The 13,177-nt window shown below is 39.4% G+C and overlaps 1 protein-coding gene across 3 annotated transcripts in view; it reads right to left on the reverse strand.

Moving 5' to 3' along the window:
* LOC121894731 (transcription factor SOX-13-like) overlaps nt 1–3,507 on the reverse strand; it is a 46,236-nt gene extending 42,729 nt beyond the window's left edge. For 2 of the 3 annotated variants that reach the window (XM_042407541.1, XM_042407537.1), the window contains exon 1: nt 3,094–3,419. The gene's annotated coding sequence lies outside the window, so the exon portion shown is untranslated. The other variant, XM_042407539.1, reaches the window with a different exon arrangement.
* Between the last annotated feature and the right edge of the window lie 9,670 nt (nt 3,508–13,177).

Consider the following 13,177-nt stretch of genomic DNA (forward strand, 5'->3'; position numbering starts at 1 on the left):
CAAGCAAATGTTTGGAATCTTTTCTTGAAAAAATGATTAATCAAATATCAAAATTGATGCTGACTAATTTTCTGTCATCAACAACTCAATTAATTGTTGCAGCGCTAAAAGTAATCAAACTAACATTGAAAGCAATGAACTGTGTTCCACAAGACACCGAACTCTTCATATGTGTAAAAAAAAACAAAAACAACTTAAATCGCTCATTTTGTCAATTTTTGATTTACCAGTTTGGTCAGAGTCATTAATCTGTATAATAGTTACATAACAGTATATTAACACAATATGATTCAGTCAAAAGTTGATAAGAAATTATTCTGAATTAGCGTCCAGCCCTGCACTCAATCAGTGAAAAGAATCCAACGCACGAGGTAAACGATGAAAAGTCTGAAGTTTCACAAACACGGCTGTGAGACTCCATGGTAACGCATCAGCCAGAGACATGGCATGTGCATAAAACTGTCGAACGTCAGCGTGTTTATCAGTCAGTCAACCAGCTGAGTGTTTTAATGTTCACATTTCTTGTGATTCTTCCAAAAGGAGACAATGCAGTGAGAGGGTTTTATTTTAAAGAGATCACAAGGCTTCCCTAAACCCAGCATTGTTCTGTGTGTGATTGGCTTGGCCTCACACTGCGCTGAAGGAGAGACTGAGGAGTACACACACACACACACACACAAACACAGACACACACAGACACACCATTATTCTGCATTGTGGTGTTTCTCTGTGGACTCCTGGTTCAATAGGATTCAGAGAACAATGTCCAGAGGATATAGGAGGTCAGGAGGAGAGATGGGGAAAAAACCTTTGTCTGCTCTGCTGCCCTTATAGAGATGTTCAATGTGTGCACACTAGCACATATGCTCACATGTTTACATCCACGCACACACACGCACAGACCTTTAGAACACAATGCAACAAATTCTGAAGCTTAATGCATGTACGATGGGAAGAAAAACCAATAATGCACGACTAGACGTTCCAATATGAGGAAATAACAGTCAAAGTGCAGTCCATTATTTTCTATATCGGAACAATACAGAGTGCATTATAATTCTTAGGACATGGCTGCTTACAAAGGTCAAAAAAGAAAGGTTTTGATTGACAAGACATTAATTGGCAACTTTTTATAATCAATTAATTATAGAAAATGCAAACATACCTCGATGCAGCTTCTCGGTTGTGAGGACTTGCTGCTTTTCTCCATTTAATAATCATTATAAATTTAATTATTTAGGGTTCAATAAATCGAAAAACTGGTCAACAATGAAATTAATTGCTAGTTGCTCTGTATTTTTTTTAGAGTTTGTTCACAAACTGCAGATACTCACAGTTTAATATAAGGTGAACACTGAATTTCAAACAGTTGACCGGATTTTAATGGACACCTGCTAGCCAATCAGAAACTAGTATCCTCTATGGACGTGATGTAAGACATGATAACACTCAAGCCGCCCGGCAGGCAGAGAGAAAGAGTGAGCGCCCGGGTCACCTTTCGTCCTACACGAACCCATTCACCTGCGAAGACAAAGCTCCGAAAGAGAGAAGGGGAGGGGGGTGGGGGGGCAGAGGTGAAGGGTGAAATGCCAAACCACTCCTTAAGATTATCATGTCTGTCTGTGTGTGTGTGTGTGTGACAGAGGTAGATAGTATACACTATACAGCGGTGATGACAGACGGGCTCTTTTCAAATCCGTCCTGTTCTCCACTGCAGACATCAAACAGCATGATGGGAATGTGTGCATGTGCGGTTTAAGTCTGCATGCAAGTCGCAGGACATCAAGATGCAGCACCCAGAAAAAAAGAAAAAAAAGAAAGAAAGAAAGAAAGAAAGAAAGAAAGAAAGACAACGAGTGGTGGCAGCAGTAGGGGGTGTGAAGATGGGAGCGAAGAGCGAATGAGGAAAGAAAGGAGATTGACGGAAAGAAAGGTCAGGGACTCCCCACTGACAGACAGCTTTGTATGCAGCCAGCCACTGTAAAGACGAGCACACACACTCTCTCACAATTCTACAACTTCACTGTTCAGTGTGACCCCCGCTGTGGCAGAAAGCCCACAAGCTTTTACACACTTTGTGCTCTGCGCCGAGACCGAGACGTCACCTCTGAACTGCTCCCAGACCTGCTGTCTGTGCATCCATGACCAGTTTACACCGAACTCGTCTACACCAAGACATCACGACTGATCCACATTAGACCACAGACCCTCTTCACTTCACCCTCTTCAAAAGGACACTTCACCTACAATGCTTCCATAGTTCCGTACAGCAGGAGAAACCTTTATCTAAACTACATTACAGCATTGTTGACAACTGACAGGATGTTTTTGTTTTTTATGAGCACTAGGACAATCTCCCATCATCCTGAAACTCCAGGAAGCTCTCATTATTCCCCTGCACTGTAAAACTTTAACAAATCAGCCGCAGCGAACAGAAACAGAACAGGTGTTGAAGCCTTTGGTAAAAATGTTGACACTTGTACCTATTCTTGGTAAACCTGCTGATATCCGCTCATTTGCATCTGCTAACAGAACTGACATCATCATCATCATCATCATCATCATCATCATCATCTCCCAGCACCAGATCACTGTATAAGCTGCCACCAGTGCAGAGGAGCGCAGTGCAGCGCTGTCAGCCTCTCATTTCTGGCACATTCAGAGGCAAAAAATAAAGATGTGACAAGAGAGAGAGTGAAGCTCAGGAATCAGAGACTAGATGCAGTGAAGTTGAGTGAACTTGTTAGAATCAACTGGATGATGTGTTTGAATTATGATGAAAGACAGAAAGAGAGAGCAACAAAACTGAAGTTTTTGGAAGTTGGATATTCATGAATGAGTGGGCTAGAATTTTAAAACTGTCCCTTTAAAGCTGATAGTTTGAAACATTCATCAAAGATGATTTATCACATTCAGCAACAACAACACCACCACAGTTCCGCAGTTTTGGAAGTTTTGAAAGCCAATGTTACGTGAGATAAAGACTTCCAGTACAGAGGTTTCTAACACCTACAGGTTTCATTCGTGATAAAGATTGACATGAAGAGCATTTCACGCGTGTTGACACCGATGTGTAATCAAGCCTTCACTCACCAGTCCCGATGCGCCCTGAGCTCTCCACGAGAAAAAAAAAAAAAAAAAAAAAAAAAAAAACTTCCGTCCTCCTCTTCCTCTCCCGCTTTAATTGCTCACCGCATGCAAAGCACGGTGGTTTGGGACTGAAGCTGCTCGGTACGTGTGGTACGGGCTTCTGCTCCGGTCCTTCAGAGGGAGACAGCGGATGTTGGTAAAATGACTGACGGTGGGGAATACAGAGAGGCGGAATGCTGCCGCGGCCGTGCGTAAATGTTTTGGAGACAGAGAGCGCAGCCCTCCTCTCACTCACTCCCGGTGACTTTCTATCTACTGGTCTGGGTTTCCAACACTCACCGTCCGCAGCGCCCTGTCGCTCACCTCCCACTTAAAGGGAGAGGGACTGATTTCCAGGTTGTGGTGAAGGGGACCGACACACACACACACACACACACACACAGAAGAGAGAGAGAGAGAGAGAGAGAGAGAGAGAGAGAGAGAGAGAGAATAAAAAACAAAACAAAGAGTGACGCCTGGGAGAGAGAGTCAATATGATCTGTCAATGGCTCCTTGTCACATTTACACACAAATTGACCAAGTTATTGATGACAATTGATTGGTTGACAGCCTCTTCTCTTCCCTCAGATCCATACTCAACTTAATGTATATTTGCAGCAACATTCAGTTTAGTTTAGTTCCGTACCAACGTTAAAAATGTCACACTTATTTTTGATTAATTAGCCAATTCATTAATTGTTTTGTCTATAAAATGCTTCTAACATCTCAGATTCTTGATGCGTTTCTCCTTATAAGAAATTGGGGGGCAGTTTTCTCTTAAGTCAAAGGGATCCAAAGAAAATATTAAAGTTTGAAAGACTTTAAAAATTAAAACACAAGGTTCGGCCCTGTTCTTCACCCCAATCATTTTTGTACAGTCCCTTATTTTGTCTGACTAATATTTGATATTTTTATTATAAAATGACTTAAACAATGAATGAATTATCAGAGTAGGTGGCTATTTATTTTCTGTCTGTTGACTAATGGATTAAAATAACTTTTGTCATCTAACTAATTAACTTCTTATAAGGTCTGTTTAACCAAATTCACCCAAAATAGTCAAGGTCAAGGTTTGAAATATTCACCTCTCAGATCTGCCACCACCTGAATGCTACAGCCATGAATGGAATTTCATTTGTGCTGCTTAAAGCCACAAAATAAACGACATTTGACAAATTCAATAGCAATGTGTCTCTGCAGGAAAAATGCTCCATAATCCACAGACCTCAAATAGTTACAATTTTGTGACCTTGGGTACAAAAAAACACCAATTCTCCTCTCCTCACAAAAACATCTGAAAGATGGGAGTAATCAATTTTCTCCCGAAAGGCAAGATGCTTTTGAGTTTTTCAAATATCATTCAATGCTCTGAGCTCCACAAGCAAAATTTAATTCACCTCCAACTTTTATTGATGTTGCAGCAAAAATCTGAGCAACAGATATCTCAAAACCTCAGCAAAGGAAATTACCTGCACAGGTAGAAAGAACTTTTTTGTGTGTAATTTTGGTGAAATAACCCTTTAATCTCTCAATTTATACTCTGAGAACTTTTTCCAGAGGCGTACACTGAATGACACAATCAAACCCAAAACCATATTTTTCATGGCTGCACTATTACATCAAAGAAATTATTCTGGGTTTCTTGTGCATCTCTCCATATTTCTTTCATTTCATATTTTATTCATTAGAATCTTTTGAGCATTGGGAGACAGATTTTAAAATCAAGTTTTTCAGGTTTTAACAGCTATTTCCTAACTTCACGCTGTATGTGTCCACACTAGAGTGGATAAACCAGAAAATGTGAATTGAGTGAGTTTTTGGGGTTTTTTTTTTTCAGATTGGTTTATAAATTGACATTCATGCTAAAATAACACTTAAAGGTGCCATGAAATGTGATGTACTTGATGTGCAGGTCAGTGGGAGATGAATCTTAAGTGTAAACAAGTGGGCTGTTTGTTATGGAGAGAAGTGAGTTTGATTTTTAACTCAAATCTTAAAGAGTAGGCATAAAGATGGGTTTGTGAAAAACTTTATTAGTTGGATTTTGTTGTTCCATCCAACGAAACAGTCCCAAAAAAGGATGTGATGTTACAGTTTTGATATGGGTAACAAATTTACAATTATAATTTACAATTTACAATTTCATTTAGCAGACACTGTTATCCAAAGCAATGTATCCGAGAGTTGATACAACACAAGCAGAGTCAGAGTTTGAGTCGATAGGACGTAGGTGCCAACAAGCGGTGCACAGAGACAATACATAGAGTGCATAGAAGCAGATTTTTTTTTTCAGTCCATCAAGTGTGGAGATGTTTGTGAAAGAGCTGGGTCTTTAGTCTCTGCGGATCTGTTGTGGTACCAGATGCCTTTCATTGGCAGAGCGTAGTGAGCTGGAGCGAGCATAGACCTGAATGAAGGAGTTCAGGTAGGCATGAGCTGTTTTAGTTGCTGTTTCGAAAGCAAATGTCAGGGATTTTGATTATGATGTTGGCAACAACTGGGAGCCAATGAAGGGATATGAACAGCTGTGCTGCCACATTCTGGATCATCTGCAGATGTTTGAACATACATGCTGGGAGGCCTGCCAGTAAGGAGTTGCAGTAGTCAATGCGTGATATTACAAAAGCCTTTACCAGGAATTGTGCTGCATGCTCAGACAGGTCTGATCTTCCTGATATTGTACAGGGCAAATCGACATGACCGAGCGATTGAGACCACGTGAGACGGTCATCAATTGGCCTCAATAAATAAATACTGAGAAGAGCGATCACCTACTGTAAACAGTTTGTAGAAATGATTTCTCCATTTCCAAACAGTGCATCAGTTTCTATTTGATTCTATTGGCCGATGGGGCAAATTTGCAGGAGAAGTTGAAGGTGGAGTTTTACCCACATGTCCACAAGGTAATACATACTCAAATTCACTGGTTGTTGAAGATGGAGTGAATATTCACAGAAGGGTAATGTGACCAGTACACCTACTAATGCACCACGAGGTGAAGCTGTTTTTCAGGAAAGTCAAGCACCTGTTTCATGGGATCTTTAAATCTCTTCTTCCTCCTCCTCCTCTCTCGAATGGTGGTTGTAGGAAACAACAAAATGATACATAGAGTATTACTGCAACCATCTGTTGATGAGTTGATGGACTGTTTTGACAAACCGGTTCCTTTGCTTGGCTCTGTCTCCTCTGACTCCATGATCACTTTTCTTGTGTTTCAATATAACGGATCATTGGCCTTTCTGTTTTTCCAGAAAGGCCAATGATCATGTTTTTCCATCTGTTTTTCCATTTGATCATGGTTTGATTAACTGTTGATCAGATTTCTTTCTCATACGGGAGCTGTCGTCTTAAAACAGAAACAGGAAAACACAGTGCGTCAATAATAAAATCTGTATTGTGTGATCAGCTGTTTTAACTCACAGGAAAAGAAAAAGTGACTGCATGTGGAGAGGAGAGGGAGAACGTCACAGCTAACAGGCAGGTGGTCCTGCTGAGTTGAAGTACTGTACTTTGTCCGTAAATATGAAAAGTTTACAGCTGCGTTTTCAGTGTTGGAAAAGGATGCATGTATCTGCATTAGTGTGGACACGCTGTACAGTAAGCTCGTCTTATCTGCATCTGTGTGAATAACTGCTGGCAGTGAGGGAGGCGAGGAAGAATAAGAAGCTGACAGAACGTCACAAAAATGTGACTGTGAAGAAGTGAAGACCTCATATCAAGAGAGAAAGAAAAGGAGAGAAAGAAAGAAAGAATCGGCGAGGTCATGGGAGTGCACACGGTGAGGGGAAGATAAAAGGAGGCGCGGCTCAATAGGGACAGAGAGAGATAGAGGGAGAAAGAGAGGAGGAGAGAGAATGAAAGAGAGGGAGAGAACGAGGTAGAGAGAGGTTGGCTGTGTATTGGGGGAGCTGATGTGCCATTTCTAATCCCTCCTGTTCGTGGCTTTGTGCCGTGGCCCAGCAGGAAGTGGGAGCTGGGCAGACAACAATTAACAAAAGAGCTGTGAAGAATACAATTAGCCATCAATGGCCAACCACGGGCCTTTGTGCCTGTCGCCATGGAGACGGCACAACACCACTATACCGAGATTACAAAACCCTTTTCTACACTTCTCCTTTTTTTCCCCTCTCCATCTCTCTTTTTCTCTTTTAACCTTTCCCCTTTTTCCCCAGCTTTTCTCTTTTCTTCTGCATTCAAACTAATGTCCGTTTTTTCCCTTCGGTTCATCTTTTCAGTCTCTCACACACACATGTGTAGACACACTTACATGTGCTGCTATACATGTAAACGCTTAGTTCATGCCATCTGTAAAGCTAGATGCTGTCTCTGTGTTGTGATGTTGAGGCTTCAGAAATTTCTGAGAATGACTGACAGTCTGAAGTTCTAAAACTAAATCCACCTCTCTAAACCCTCCGACAAGATAAATCAATAGCTATGTTTACAGGGACTCTAATATTCCAATTATCATCGGTTTAAAAGCCCAAACAGAATAAAAATGCTCCATATAGACAGACCCAAACCAAATTTCTGGTTGTACGTTTCCAAAAAAGAACTAAACATTATTAGACACCTAGACGCCTTGATATCGCTGAATGGGTTGGTAGTGAAAAGTAGCCGCAGAGGAAGACAAATGCATGATGTATTCATCACTTTTGCACCTGTCACACAGCTGTTCCAATGAAATACGTCAGCACATATAAAGACCAGAACATATTACATCACATCCCATGGAAACAGTTGACCTGAAATCTTCAATCAGAATGAAAAAAAGTGTCCATGTAACTGCAGCTGATGTATCAACTCAACAATTCTGCTTGTTCAGCTGGTTCCTACACAGTGATACATTTAATTCAAACCTGCTCTACTGACTACAACCCTGACTACCTTAAATCTGCAGTTTGGCAACACATGTGGCTGTTAGTGGTAATTGCCTCCACACAGAGGTTCATAAAGACAGTTAGATGTAATCTGGTTCACCCCAAGTCCTCCAAGCCCATCCCATCAGGCAGTGCAGCCAAAGCATCTCCACATGAACAGAAGATGGAGTTGTTTTCTGTTAACAAAATTCTTCTACCTGCTGTCCGCATGCATTAAAAGGGTCTCAAAGCTCACTCTGAGCAGTTGAAAGGTGCTAATGATGGCGTGTTAAGTGATATTACTGAAAAATTTTCAGCATGTCAACTTCTACTGATGTGGAGCCACAAATTAATGACTATACTTTCCCTGTAATTCAAGAGTTTTCTTTCAATTATAATCTCAATGGTCCTCAACATAGAGACATGATATAGTATAATAGACTTATTTTTGGGCAACCAGATACAAAAAACGTTAACTTTGGTGCTGAGAAATCATACTTTTTCTGTCAGCTAAGTATAGCAAATTACTGTAAATACTACAGTACCCATGTGCCTCAGCGACTGTGCTAAGGAGAGGAAGCCAGTAAGAAAAAACTCAAGAGCTTTGGCAAATTCAGAGTGCTTCGTTGTTGCAATCAGTAAATAAAACACCACACCATAGCTGCTGACATCCTTCCAAAATCCAAAAGTGAATTGATTTACAGATTTTCTTAATTGTCCAGATTCACTATTGGAAACTGGAGTCTAAGGGTCGGAACGCATCAGCATTTACAGCATAACAGTGAAATTTCAGACTGAAATTAATTCACTTGAATGGAATTGCTGCGTCGTTCAGTGGATTTGTTTTCAGAGGCAAAGTCTTTTTGTTGGTGCTTTCGTAAAGCACCTTGGCGGTGCTGATCTTTGAGGGATCGGAGAGAACCAGAGAGTCCAAAATTGAGGATTCGTCACTGTATAATAATCATATCAGAGGAGAACAGACCCTTTTTTTGCATGTAGCCCAGGAAAACCAAGACAGATCATCAAGAAACCAAGAATCAGATTTGTGATCTGGCCAATAGAGATGCATACGTGGCTAAATGTAACTGAAAGTGTCTTGAATTACAAGTGTAAATGGAGGCTTTGAAAACATGATTTGCAAAATATTTAACAAGTCCAGGCACCAAGTGCAGATTTCACTTGATGGTATTTGGCATTAAATGGAAACAAAAAAAAAGGGGAAATATGCAGCTGTGAGGTGCAGAGATGTGTGTGGAAGTGAAACAGTTATCCAACTTTGTTACAGTGTCATGTTACAGTTATGTTCCTTTAGACTGTAGTTTCATCTACTTTTCAAAATAAGAAGGAGGCCATGAACTCCACCTGTGATGACATCACAGCAGGTGTTTTATCTGATGTGAGAATGTCACAGTAGGTGTGACCTGGTCTGATGTAAATGACAGCTAAACAAGGAGTAAACAAACTGCCTGAAGGATTTTACTGATTTTTGTCAGTTTTCTTTCTCTCTGTATGACTGCAGGTGTACACCGACTGAATGAAGAGTTTTGAAAACACAACACACTTTTGAGCATACATATGCTGTTTTGCAAACTGAAACACAGTCTTGTTGTTTCTGCCACCTTTCCTCAAAAGTGGGCCTTTTGTTTGCAACAATGCATCTGAACAAAGGAGAAAAACTGTAGTATGGTAAAAAAAAAAAAAAAAAAAAAAGGAAGCGGAGTGAGTAGGAAATGCAGCTGTGAGACACAGAAGTGTGTGAATGTGAGGTGGAAGCACTGTAGGAGGCCTTCAAAGAAAAGATCAAATGAAATCAGGGCAACAATTGTGCAAACACAACTGTCATGGAACCAGGGCAGATATGGAGAAGTAAACATCTTTTAACTGTCCTTCCATCCACTTATCATGCTCAGGCTCCAGCTATCACCAGGTTATCACCGTGCCACCCTCTGAATGTCTCAAATATTTTTAATATCAAATTTTGTTTTCATTTTCAGTGTGAGTCACCACTACATGATTGTGAATAGTTTTTTTTTTTTTTTTTTTTAGACATTGTTATGTGATTTTGTTAATGGTATGACGAGTTTCAGAACACAATAACATTTAGAGTGGGCATTTACTGTTTTGCAATCTGAAACATAGTTGTGTGGTTTGTGTCACCTATTCTCAAAAACATGCACTATTGTGCATCTGACAATGCATCTGAACAATGGAGAGAAACCATCTTGCTAAATGACTACCTTCAGCCTTCCAGCAGCAACACAGTGTTTTGATTATTATTTTTGATTATGTTTTTCATTCACATAGGCTTAACTTCTATCTGCCACAGTTATGTTCTGCTGTGTGTAGCTGTGTAGCCTTCCTCTTATATAAAGCTCTGTGTGATGACTTTTTCATGGTAAAATATGAACTTTTACTAGTTCTGTAGTCGATGCCTACAGGATGTAACAAAGTATTTAACTTAACTTAAAGGACAGGTTCAGTCTTTCTTAAAACATCAGTCAGGTGCCCATATGAACTGTGAATCCTTGCTGTAATCATTCGTCCTGTTCATACTGACCATTAGAAGATCGCCTCCAAATGTGCTTTCAATGCAGTGATGGGAGAGAAAATCCACAGCCCTTGTTTTAAGAAAGAATGTATTTAAAATCTGAAGATAATATGAGGCTTCAGCACTCTGAGTTAGTCAAATAAAGTGGATATCTTCCACAGTTACAGTCTTTTTAGTAAAAAAAATATTTCATTGTGTCTTGACAGACAGTGTTTTCCTGTTCAGCTGCAGTGGAAGGATTGTAACAAAAAGAGGGAATTCAGCACTAAGAGGACTGTAACTTTGAAAGATATTGACTTAATTTAACTAATTTAGATGACTTAAGTCTCATATCATCTTCAAATAAAAATTTTAAATACGTTTTTGCATAAAAGGAATGTGGATTTTGTCCCATTATGAAGGGATTTTCTAATGGTCAGTAGAAGAAAAATATGTTTCAATGTTCATTTGGGCTCCTGACTTATGTTTTAATTCAGACTTGAAAAACTGTGAACCTATCCTTCAAAGACTAGGTTTGCACTTTTTCAACTCTATTTTAATACAATACTCCTGTGTCTACATTAAAAGTTATTCCTCCTGTCCATACTGGCCCTGAAGCGATCTCTTGCCTCTGGGTCTCCAGAAGGAGATGGGGGATGAAATCCACAAAAAAGAAGCTTTGTTTTTACTGCAAAATTCCCTCTGTGTGCTCTCTGGCACTCTTTTCTTGCTGAGCTGCAGTGCAGGTGTAGTAACACAGAGAGGAATTTCAAACTATAGTGACTAATTCTGTAAGATACCCAGTCATTTTGGTCACACAGCTAGTGTACCAAAACAAACTGACCAGCAGTGAACTTAAAGGTACCCTGTACAGTTTTTTTGGGAGTGGGTCCCAAGGATGTGTCTACAGGGGTGACGTGATACACAATCCTGCCAATGGTTTCACACTACACCAATGATCTACAGGTGGCTATAATGCGCCAAGACTGCAGAAACACGCCGGGAAGAGGACTGAAATCTAGTAAACATGGATGTAAACAATGTAAATACAATTAAAATACTTTTAAAATGGGTTTTGCACATATTTTCTGAAATGCATTCAATGTGTTTGTTAGACATTAAGGTTACACACAATGCATTTTGATGAGTAACACTCGATGTGAGATGAGCAACATGAACTCGTCCAGGTGGTTCCGGTGCATAGAAAGTTGCTATGGACATTGGAGCGTTATTGGAACAGATCAAGTGAAGAAAAGAGGAAATCAGACATGGTTCTGTTTGTCAAATGTCTGGAGATTCCTTATTGTAATTTTTGGTGGGGTTATAGCTCCATTTTGCCCCACCACGCCACCACCTATGAACCCAGTTGATTTGTCTATGTGAGACTGCTGAAGCTTCATATCTTGGTGGAACTGTAGAAGGCAGGTACACATGGAACAAGGACTGTGGGGGTTTTTGTCCCATCTCTTCTATGCTTGTTGCACTAGGACAAGATCACTTCAAATTCAGTGTGAAGAGGAGGAATCTTTTTCCGAACAATAAGAATTAGCCAAACAATAAAAAATAAATTTCAGTTACCATTCAGATAACATGAGAAAATGAGAGCATGGTTGCACCTGTCACTTCAAAGACTTCTTTTAGATGTACAAAAATAACTTCCTATTTTAAATCTCTTTTAAAAACTCAATTTTACAATTAACTTTTAGGTGATTCTGTTATTATTTCAGCATCTTAGTTTTGTTTACTATGCTTTAATGTTAGCTTTCATCTGTCATTTGTCATTTGTAGCTCACTTTAAAACTGTGTTGTGAAAAGTCCTATAGAAATAACATATATTATTATTGTATTATTCTATCTGTGCCAGATGGCCAGTTCCTATAGCACAGCTGTATGAATACAGGTGGTCCAGATGTCAGACCCTCCCATGGCAGCTGAACAAAGTATGAATGAATGTAAAAGCGTAAATAAATGCTTCAATTTAAAGAAATAGAATGAAAATAAAACATATCTATGCCAATAATATATCTAAATATCTATGCTAACCAACCTTGAAGTTTGTAACTAGAGTTAGCCTCGATTTATTCACTGCATTCATGGCAAAACATTTGCAGCAAAAACAGTTTGCAACATGCCATATGTGTCTATTTTCAGATCACAGTCTGGACATGTAGTTATGACCTCTACTTCACTACCTTAATGCTGAGAAGTGTTGAGAATGAGGACATCTTACAGTATGTTAGCGTTAAGAATTGTAAGTATATTTTTATCTGATTCATATTCTTCTGTATTTTAATGGTAATTTATATTCTGTTTGTGCAGTAATATTACTGTGATGTTGGTTGTGCTCATATTAAAAATGTCTGCAATACTTCAGCTGACTTTATTAGAAAAGGCACTTTAACACTGGTAAAAAAACAAAGGCAATAAGAAAGTTGTACACTCCACACAATAGCATATGAATAATTACAAAACAATCAGTATTCATATGTGTCCATCCCACTGATTTGCACATGTTGGTAGATAGTACAGCTGCATTTCAAAGGTCAGCTCCTTGTCATGATCAGGATATGGCCTTTTCTCAAATATAAAGAGGAAAAAAAAGAATTAGGACCATTTATTTTGGATAAAATATCAATCACATCACTCTAGATAAATGTTAGGAAGA

This window comes from Thunnus maccoyii, chromosome 3 (assembly GCF_910596095.1).
Source record: "Thunnus maccoyii chromosome 3, fThuMac1.1, whole genome shotgun sequence".
Taxonomy (NCBI): domain Eukaryota; kingdom Metazoa; phylum Chordata; class Actinopteri; order Scombriformes; family Scombridae; genus Thunnus; species Thunnus maccoyii.